Source organism: Arachis duranensis, chromosome 9 (genome assembly GCF_000817695.3).
Source record: "Arachis duranensis cultivar V14167 chromosome 9, aradu.V14167.gnm2.J7QH, whole genome shotgun sequence".
Lineage (NCBI taxonomy): Eukaryota > Viridiplantae > Streptophyta > Magnoliopsida > Fabales > Fabaceae > Arachis > Arachis duranensis.
The window spans coordinates 82455403-82464132 of record NC_029780.3 but is presented as its reverse complement, the minus strand read 5'-3'; the positions used below and the strand labels follow the sequence as shown (position 1 = coordinate 82464132).

Sequence of the window (8730 nt, the reverse complement as noted above, 5' to 3'; positions counted from 1 at the left end):
GACCTTTTCTCACATTTACCCAATGAAATAGCATGGTTTTGTATATTCTCCTTTAATTGTGCTTAAGAGTGAAAACATGCTTTTTAGGACTTAAAGTAGCTAAATCTAATTCTTCTTGATTCCATTAGATGCCTTGATATGTTTGTTAAGTGATTTAAGGTTAGGAGGCAAAGATTGGATCAAGGGAATGAAGAAAAAGCATGTAAAGTTGGAGAACTCATGAAGAAATGAAAGAACCGGAAAGCTGTCAAGCCGACCTCTTCGCACTTAAACGACCATAACTTGAGCTACAGAGGTCCAAATGATGCGGTTCCAGTTGGGTTAGAAAGCTAACATCCGGGGCTTCGAAACGATATAAGATTTACCATAGTTGCTACACGTATGGTGGCGCGCACGCGCATAGTACACGCACGCACCGTTGCTGCCACCTGGTTCACTTAAAGCAAAACGTGGCCAGCGATTTTAGAAGCCTTGTGGGCCCAATCCAACTCATTTCTGATGCTATTTAAGCCAAGGATTGAAGGGGGAATGAACATACTCTCATACTTTAGATGTTAGTTACCATTAGTTTAAGTTTAGTTTTAGAAGTAGTTTCTAGAGAGAGAAGCTCTCACTTCTCTCTAGGATTAGGATTAGGATTAGGTTTAGTTCTTAAATCTAGATTTTAATTCATCTTCTTCTACTTCTATCTCTCAATTCTTTGTTGCTACATTCATCTTCTTCTATTCTTTTGTTGTAATTTCCTTTATGTTGTTCTTATATTTTGTTGTAGATCTAGTATTGTTCCTTCTACATTCTTCCAATTCAATAAGAGGTAATTCATAATAAATGTGTCTTCTATGCTCTTCCATTGTTGATCTCTTGTTTTTGTAGTTATGGATTCCTTTAATTCTTGCATTTAATAATGTTTACTTTTATTGCACTCTATGTGTTTGTTGAAATGTCTCTTTTAGTTTTAGTGTAGATTTTGTTCCTCTTGGCCTAGGTAGAGTAATTAGTGACACTTGAGTTATCTAATTCCTTTGTTGATTGATAATTGGAGAGATTGCTAATTGGTTTGGAGTGCACTAAAGCTAGTCCTTCCTTGGGAGTTGGCTAGAACTTGTGGCTCAAGTCAATTCATCCACTTGACTTTCCTTTATTTAGTAAGGGTTAACTAAGTGGTAGCAATGAACAATTCTCATCACAATTGAGAAGGATAACTAGGATAGGACTTCTAATTTTCATACCTTGCCAAGAGTCTTTTATAGTTGTTATTTTATTTTCATTGCCATTTACTTTCATGCCTCTTATCAATAGCCGTGCTGTGACAGAGCGCGTTGAACATTTTCACTGAGAGGATGGGAGGTAGCCACTGACAACGGTGAAACCCTACATACAGCTTGCCATGGAAAGGAGTAAGAAGGATTGGATGAAGACAGTAGGAAAGCAGAGAGACGGAAGGGACAAAGCATCTCCATACGCTTAATGAATTGCATAAGTATCTCTATCTTTATTTTATGCTTTATTCATAAATCATCTATAACCATTTGAATCTGCCTGACTAAGATTTACAAGATGACCATAGCTTGCTTTATACCAACAATCTCCGTGGGATCGACCCTTACTCGTGTAAGGTTTATTACTTGGACGACCCAGTGCACTTGCTGGTTAGTTGTGCGAAGTTGTGATAAAGAGTTGAGATTACAATTGTGCGTACCATGTTGATGGCGCCATTGATGATCACAATTTCGTGCACCAATGACTCATAAGTTTGATCTCTTTATAGTTTCTGCAACTTTTTATATCCCCGTTATTCTTGTAGATAGGTACTAAGGTGCTCTTTCTCCACTCATTAGGCATTTTCTTTGACCTTAAAATCTCATTAAAAAACTTAGTTAACCAGTTGATGCCTTTTTTTCCAAGACCCTTCCAAACCTCAATTGGGATATTATCAAGTCCTACTGCCCTGCCATTTTTCATCTACTTTAGAGCCTTTTTACCTCGAAGTCTCGGATCCTTCAATAGTAGTCAAAGTTTTTATCTTCTTCCCTTGTGCATAACCGACCAAGGCTCGGAAGAGTCTTCTGTCCCTCATTAAATAACTCGTAGAAGTAACTCTTCCACCTTTCATTAATCTTCTTCTCTTGAGCTAACACATCTCCATCCTTATCCTTTATGCACTTAACATGATCCAAATCTCTCGTTCTTCTTTCGCGGTTCTTTGCAATTCTATATATACCTTTTTCTCCTTCTTTCGTGCCCAAAGACTGGTAGAGACCCTCATATGCTCTTGTTCTTGCTTCACTTAAAGCCACTTTGTCTCTTTCTTAGCCGCCTTATATTTTTCCCAGTTATCTGCATTGCAGCATAAAGACCACTTTTTAAAGCAGTCCCTTTTTATCTTTATCTTATCTTGTACACTCGCATTCCACCACCAGTACTCCTTGTCTCTTGGTCCTATTCCTTTAGATTCACCAAAGCTTTCTTTTGCTGTTCTTCTAATAACTTCTGCCATCTCCCTCCACATCTCTTCCGCGCTTCCATTCGCATCCCACTTTGCCTCTTCTCCTACCTGTCTTAGGAAGCTTCTTTGTTCCTCACCTTTCATCTGCTACTACCTCGTCCTTGGGTTCTTCGTATGATGTCTTTTCCTCAAATTTTTCTCAACAGAAAAATCCATGATGAGCACCCTTTGTTGTGTTGTGAAACTCTCTCCCGGAATAATTTTACAATTAATGCAAAATTTCCGGTCGACTCTCCTCAACAAGAAGAAGTCAATTTGAGAGCTTGTCATGCCACTCTTATAGATTATAAGATGTTTGTCTCTTTTTTTAAAACATGTATTTGCGATGAGAAGATCAAAAGTTGAGGAAAAGTTCAAAATAGTTTTACCCTCGGCATCGATCATCACCCTGAAACCATGGCCTCCGTGAATACTCCCATATCCAGTCACTTCTCTCCCAACATGGCCATTTAAATATCCTCCTAAAAAAATCTTATCTCCCAAAGGTATGTCTTGAACCAAACTCTCTAGATCCTCCCAAAACCTTATCTTTTGTTGTTCGTCTGAACCCACTTGTGGTGTATAAGCGCTAATCACATGGAAAGCACCTCCCTCCACCACAAGTTTGATAGAGATGATCCAATCTCCAACCCTCTTGACATCCACTACGTCCTTCTTCCACTACTTATCCACAATTATTCCAACCCCATTCCTATTTTTCACCTTTCCTGTATACCAAAGTTTGAAACTAGAAGTATCCAACTCCCTAGCCTTCACACCAACCCATTTTGTTTTTTATAGGCACATAATGTTAATCTTCCTCCTTGTCATGGTGTCCACCACCTCCAAGGATTTTCCTGTTAGAGTGTCCATGTTCCATGTCCCAAATCTCAACCTTCTGTCGCTCCAACCTTTACCTTTTACTTTGTGAACTAGCTTATTTACCTTCATCTGTTCACAAAAATGCAAGAACCCTTGGTTATTTAACACTACATCCGAGCACTGATGCAGCGGCCCTTGCTCATTTGACACCATACTCGAGCCATACAGCGCGTTGCTTCCGGGCAACGACCTAGCTTTAGCGCAATAATGTCTTTGATTCATTTCAGGGAGGTTCGACTATATTTTTATGTTGGTTGTCGAAGACCTAACACAACCCTCCTTCTTTATCTGTTGCCATTGAACTTGAGCTTATATATTCTTTATTCATAATTGAAAATTCTCATTTGTTATTTCTCATCTTTATTTTAAATTTTGTCTAATAATAATAATAATAATAATAATAATAATAATAATAATAATAATAATAGTAGTAGTAGTAGTAGTAGTAGTAGGCAAAAAAATCAATATAATAAACGTGCTAATAGCTCCCTGATGAGCAGATAATTTATACACTTTTTTGGCATTGTTTTTACATAGTTTTTAATATATTTTAGTTACTTTTTAGTATATTTTTATTAGTTTTTATGCAAAAATCACATTTCTGGACTTTACTATGAGTTTGTGTATTTTTCTGGGATTTCAGGTATTTTCTGGCTAAAATTGAGGGACATGAGCAAAAATCTGATTAAAGAAGGCTGAGAAAGGACTGAAGATGATGTTGGATTCTGACCTTCTTTCACTTGAAGGAGATTTTCTGGAGCTATAGAAGCCCTATTAGAAAGCTCTCAATTGCGTTGGAAAGTAGACATCTTGGGCTTTTCAGCAATGTATAATAATTTATACTTTGCCCGAGATTTGATGGCCCAAATTGGCGTCAAAACGCCGGTCAGAGACCCTTTTCTGGCGTAAAATGCCAGAACTGGCACCAAAGCTGGAGTTAAATGCCCAAACTGGCACCAAAACTGGTGTTTAAACTCCAAGAAGAGCCTATGCACGTGAAATCTTCAACGCTCAGCCCAGACACACACCAAGTGGGCTCCGGAAGTGGATTTTTGCACTATCTACACTTAGTTACTCATTTTTTGTAAACCTAGTTTACTAGTTTATTATAAATAGCACCTTTTACTATTGTATTTGGATCTTTTCGATCATCTTTAGATCATTTTTGAGACTATCTTAGGATCACTTTTGATCTCTTGATCACGTTTTAGGGGCTGGCCATTCGGCCATGCCTGGACCTTCATCACTTATGTATTTTCAACGGTGGAATTTCTACACCTCATATATTAAGGTGTGGAGCTCTGCTGTTCCTCATGAATTAATACAAAGTACTATTGTTCTTCTATTCAATTCACACTTATTCTTATTCTAAGATATTCACACGTACTTCAACCTGATGGATGTGATGATCCGTGACACTCATCATCATCTTCCCCTATAAACGCGTGCCTGACAACCACTTCCATTCTATCTGCGAGAGCTTGAGTTTGTATCTCTTGGCCTCATGGTTCACGACGTATGGTTATCTCTCCTGACAACATAGCCTTCCATTCCGTGAGATCAGAGTCTTCGTGGTATAAGCTAGAATCAATTGGTAGCATTCTTGAGATCCGAAAAGTCTAAACCTTATCTGTGGTATTCCGAGTAGGATTTGGGATAGGATGACTGTGACGCACTTCAAACTCGTGACTGTTGGGCGTAGTGACAGTGTGCAAAAGGATTGATGGATCTTATTCCGACATGATCGAGAACCAAAAGCAGATTAGCCATGCGGGAAACTGTAGCGGACATGTTTTAACTGAGAGAACGGATGGTAGCTATTGACAACGGTGATCCACCAACATACAGCTTTCCATGGAAGGGAGTACGCAAGATTGGATGAGGACAATTGGAAAGCAGAGGCTCAGAGGGAACAAATCATCTCCATACGCTTATCTGAAATTTTCGCCAATGAATTGCATAAGTATCATTATACTATTTTATGATTTATTTCTCTTTTAATTATCAAAACCTCATAACCATTTGAATCCGCCTGACTGAGATTTACAAGATGACCATAGCTTACTTCAAGCCGACAATCTCCGTGGGATCGACCCTTACTCACGTAAGGTATTACTTGGACGACCCAGTGCACTTGCTGGTCAGCTATGCGGAGTTGTGAAAAGTGTGAATCACGATTTCGTATACCAAGTTTTTGGTGCCGTTGCCGGGGATTGTTCGAGTTTGGACAACTGGCGGTTCTTCTTGTTGCTCAGATTAGGTAATTTTCTTTTTTTATTATTTATTTTGTTTTGTTCTTAAGAAATTTTAAGGATGAATTCTACTTATTTTCTTTTTCAAAATAATTTTCGAAAAAAATACAAAAAAATTATAAAATCATAAAATCAAAAATATTTTTGTGTTTCTTGTTTGAGTCTAGAGTCAAATTTTAAGTTTCGTGTCAATTGCATGTTTTTATTCTTCAAGCATTTTTCGAAAACTCATGCATGGTGTTCTTTATGATCTTCAAGTTGTTCTTTATGATTGTCTTTGTTTGATCTTGTGATTTTCTTGTTTTGAGTCTTTTCTTATTTTTCATATACATTTTTAATTTGTTAGTGCCTAAGCATTAAAAATTTCTCGGTTTGGTGTCTTGCATGTCATTCTTTTCAAAAAAAAATTCAAAAATAAGTTCTTGATGTTCATCTTGATCTTCAAAGTGTTCTTGGTGTTCATCTTGACATTCAAAGTGTTCTTGCATGCATTATGTGTTTTGATCTTAAATTTTCATGTTTTGAGTCAGTTTTGTGTTTTTCTCTCTCCTCATTAAAAATTCAAAAATAAAAAATATCTTTCCCTTATTTCTCTCATAAATTTCGAAATTTTTGTGTTGACTTAGTCAAAGATTTTTAAAATTTAGTTGTTTCTTCTTAGTCAAGTCAAAATTTCAATTTAAAAAAAAAACTATCTTTTCAAATATTTTTCAAAAATCAAATCTTTTTCATTTTTCTTCTTAATATTTTTGAAAATTTTAAAAATTGATTTTCAAAATATTTTTCTTATTTTTATTTCATATTTTCGAAAACCTTGCTAACAATTAAGGATTTGATTCAAAAAATTTTAAGTTTGTTACTTTCTTGTTAAGAAAAGTTCAATCTTTAAATTCTAGAATCATATCTTTTAGTTTCTTGTTAGTCAAGTCATCAATTTTAATTTTAAAAATCAAATCTTTTTTTTCTTTAATATCTTTTTCAATCAAATCTTTTTCAAATCATATCTTTTTCAAATTTTAATTTCAAAATCTTTTTCTAACTTCTTATCTTTTCAAAACTTACTATTTCTTATCTTTTTCAAAACTACCTAACTAATTTTTCACTTCTTAATTTTTGAAAACCACTAACAACTTTTTCAAAAATCTTTTTATTTAACTAATTGTTTTAAACTCTAATTTTATTTTATTCCTTTCTTAATTTTCAAATACTAACTAATTTTTAAAAAACAAAAATATTTTTCTTTTCTTGTCTTCTAATTTTCGAATTTCTCTTCTCTCTCATCTCTTTCTATTTATTTATTTAATTTCTAACACTTTTAATCTTCTTAAAATTCGAACCTTGTCTCCCTCTCTGTGTTCGAATTCTCTTTATTTTCTCTCTACCTCATTCTTCTCTTCTTCTCTTCTTCTACTCACATAAAGGAATCTCTATACTGTGACAGAGAGGATTCCTCTTCTTTTCTGTTCTCTTCTTTTTCACATGAGCAGGAACAATGATAAGGATATTCTTGTTGAAGCCGATCCTGAACCTGAAAGGACTCTGAAGAGGAAGCTAAGAGAAGCTAAAGCACAACTCTCTGGAGAGGACCTGACAGAAATTTTTGAAAAAGAAGAAGGCATGGCAATCAAAAATAATAACAACAATGCAAGGAAGAACTGCAAGTTTCATGGACTTCCATCAGAAGATCTCATCAGTTCTTATCTGAATTCTTACAGATTTGTGATACTATTAAGACTAATGGGGTTGATCCCAAGGTCTACAGACTTATGATTTTCCCCCTTGCTGTGAGAGACAGAGCTACGACATGGTTGGACTCACAACCTAGGAAAGCCTGAACTCTTGGGACAAGCTGGTCAATGCTTTCTTGACCAAATTCTTTCCACCTCAAAAAATGAGTAAGCTCAGAGTGGATGTCCAAACCTTCAGACAGAAGGAAGGTGAATTCCTCTATGAAGCTTGGGAAAGATACAAGCAATTAACCAAGAAGTGTCCTTCTGACATGTTTTCAGAATGGAGCATCATATGTATATTCTATGATGGTCTGTCTGAGTTATCCAGGATGTCATTGGACCACTCTGTTGGTGGATCTCTTCATCTGAAAATGCCTGCAGAAGCCCAGGAACTCATTGAAATGGTTGCAAATAACCAGTTCATGTACACTTCCGAGAGAAATCTTGTGAATAATGGGGTAACTCAGAAGAAAGGAGTTATTGAGATTGACACTCTGAATGCCATATTGGCTCAGAACAAAATATTGACTCAGCAAGTCAATATGATTTCTCAGAGTCTGACTGGATTACAAGCTGCACCCGGCAGTGTTAAAGAAGCCTCCTCTGAAGGTGAAGCTTATGACCCTGAGAATCCTGCAGTGGAAGAGGTGAATTACATGGGAGAATCTTATGGAAACACCTACAATTCTTCATGGAAGAATCACCCAAATTTCTCATGGAAGGATCAACAGAAGCCTCAACAAGGCTTCAATAACAATAATGATGGGAGAAATAGGTTTGGCAATAGCAAACCTTTTCCATCATCTTCTCAGTAACAGATAGAGAATTCTGAGCAGAGCATCTCTGGCTTAGCAAACATAGTCTCTGATATATCCAAGGTCACTCTCAGTTTCATGACTGAGGCGTGGTCCTCCATCAGAAATTTGGAGGCACAAGTGGGTTAGCTGAGTAAAAGAGTTACTGAAACTCCTCCTAGCACTCTCCCAAGCAATACAGAAGAGAATCCAAAAAGAGAGTGCCAGGCCATCCATACGTCCAATATGGCCGAACCTGTAGAGGAGGGACAGGCAGTGACTCCCAGTGAGGAAGACCTCATGGGACGTCCACTGGCCACCAAGGAGTTCCCTATTGAGGAACCAAAGGAATCTGAGGCTCATCTAGAGACCATATAAATTCCACTGAACCTTCTATTACCATTCATGAACTCTGATGAGTATTCTTCCTCTAAAGAAGATGAAGTTGTTACTGAAGAGCAAGTTGCTCAGTATCTAGGAGCAATCATGAAACTGAATACCAAATTATTTGGTAATGAGACTTGGGAGGATGAACCTCCATTGCTAACTACTGAACTAAACGCCTTGGCTCAGCTGAAGATACCTCA

The 8730-nt window shown here is 36.7% G+C and overlaps 1 non-coding gene across 1 annotated transcript; it reads right to left on the bottom strand.

Moving 5' to 3' along the window:
- Positions 1-7516: 7516 nt before the first annotated feature.
- Positions 7517-7620, bottom strand: LOC127741902 (small nucleolar RNA R71). The gene has a single exon (XR_008003090.1). It is a non-coding gene; the product is annotated as a small nucleolar RNA R71 (small nucleolar RNA).
- Between the last annotated feature and the right edge of the window lie 1110 nt (positions 7621-8730).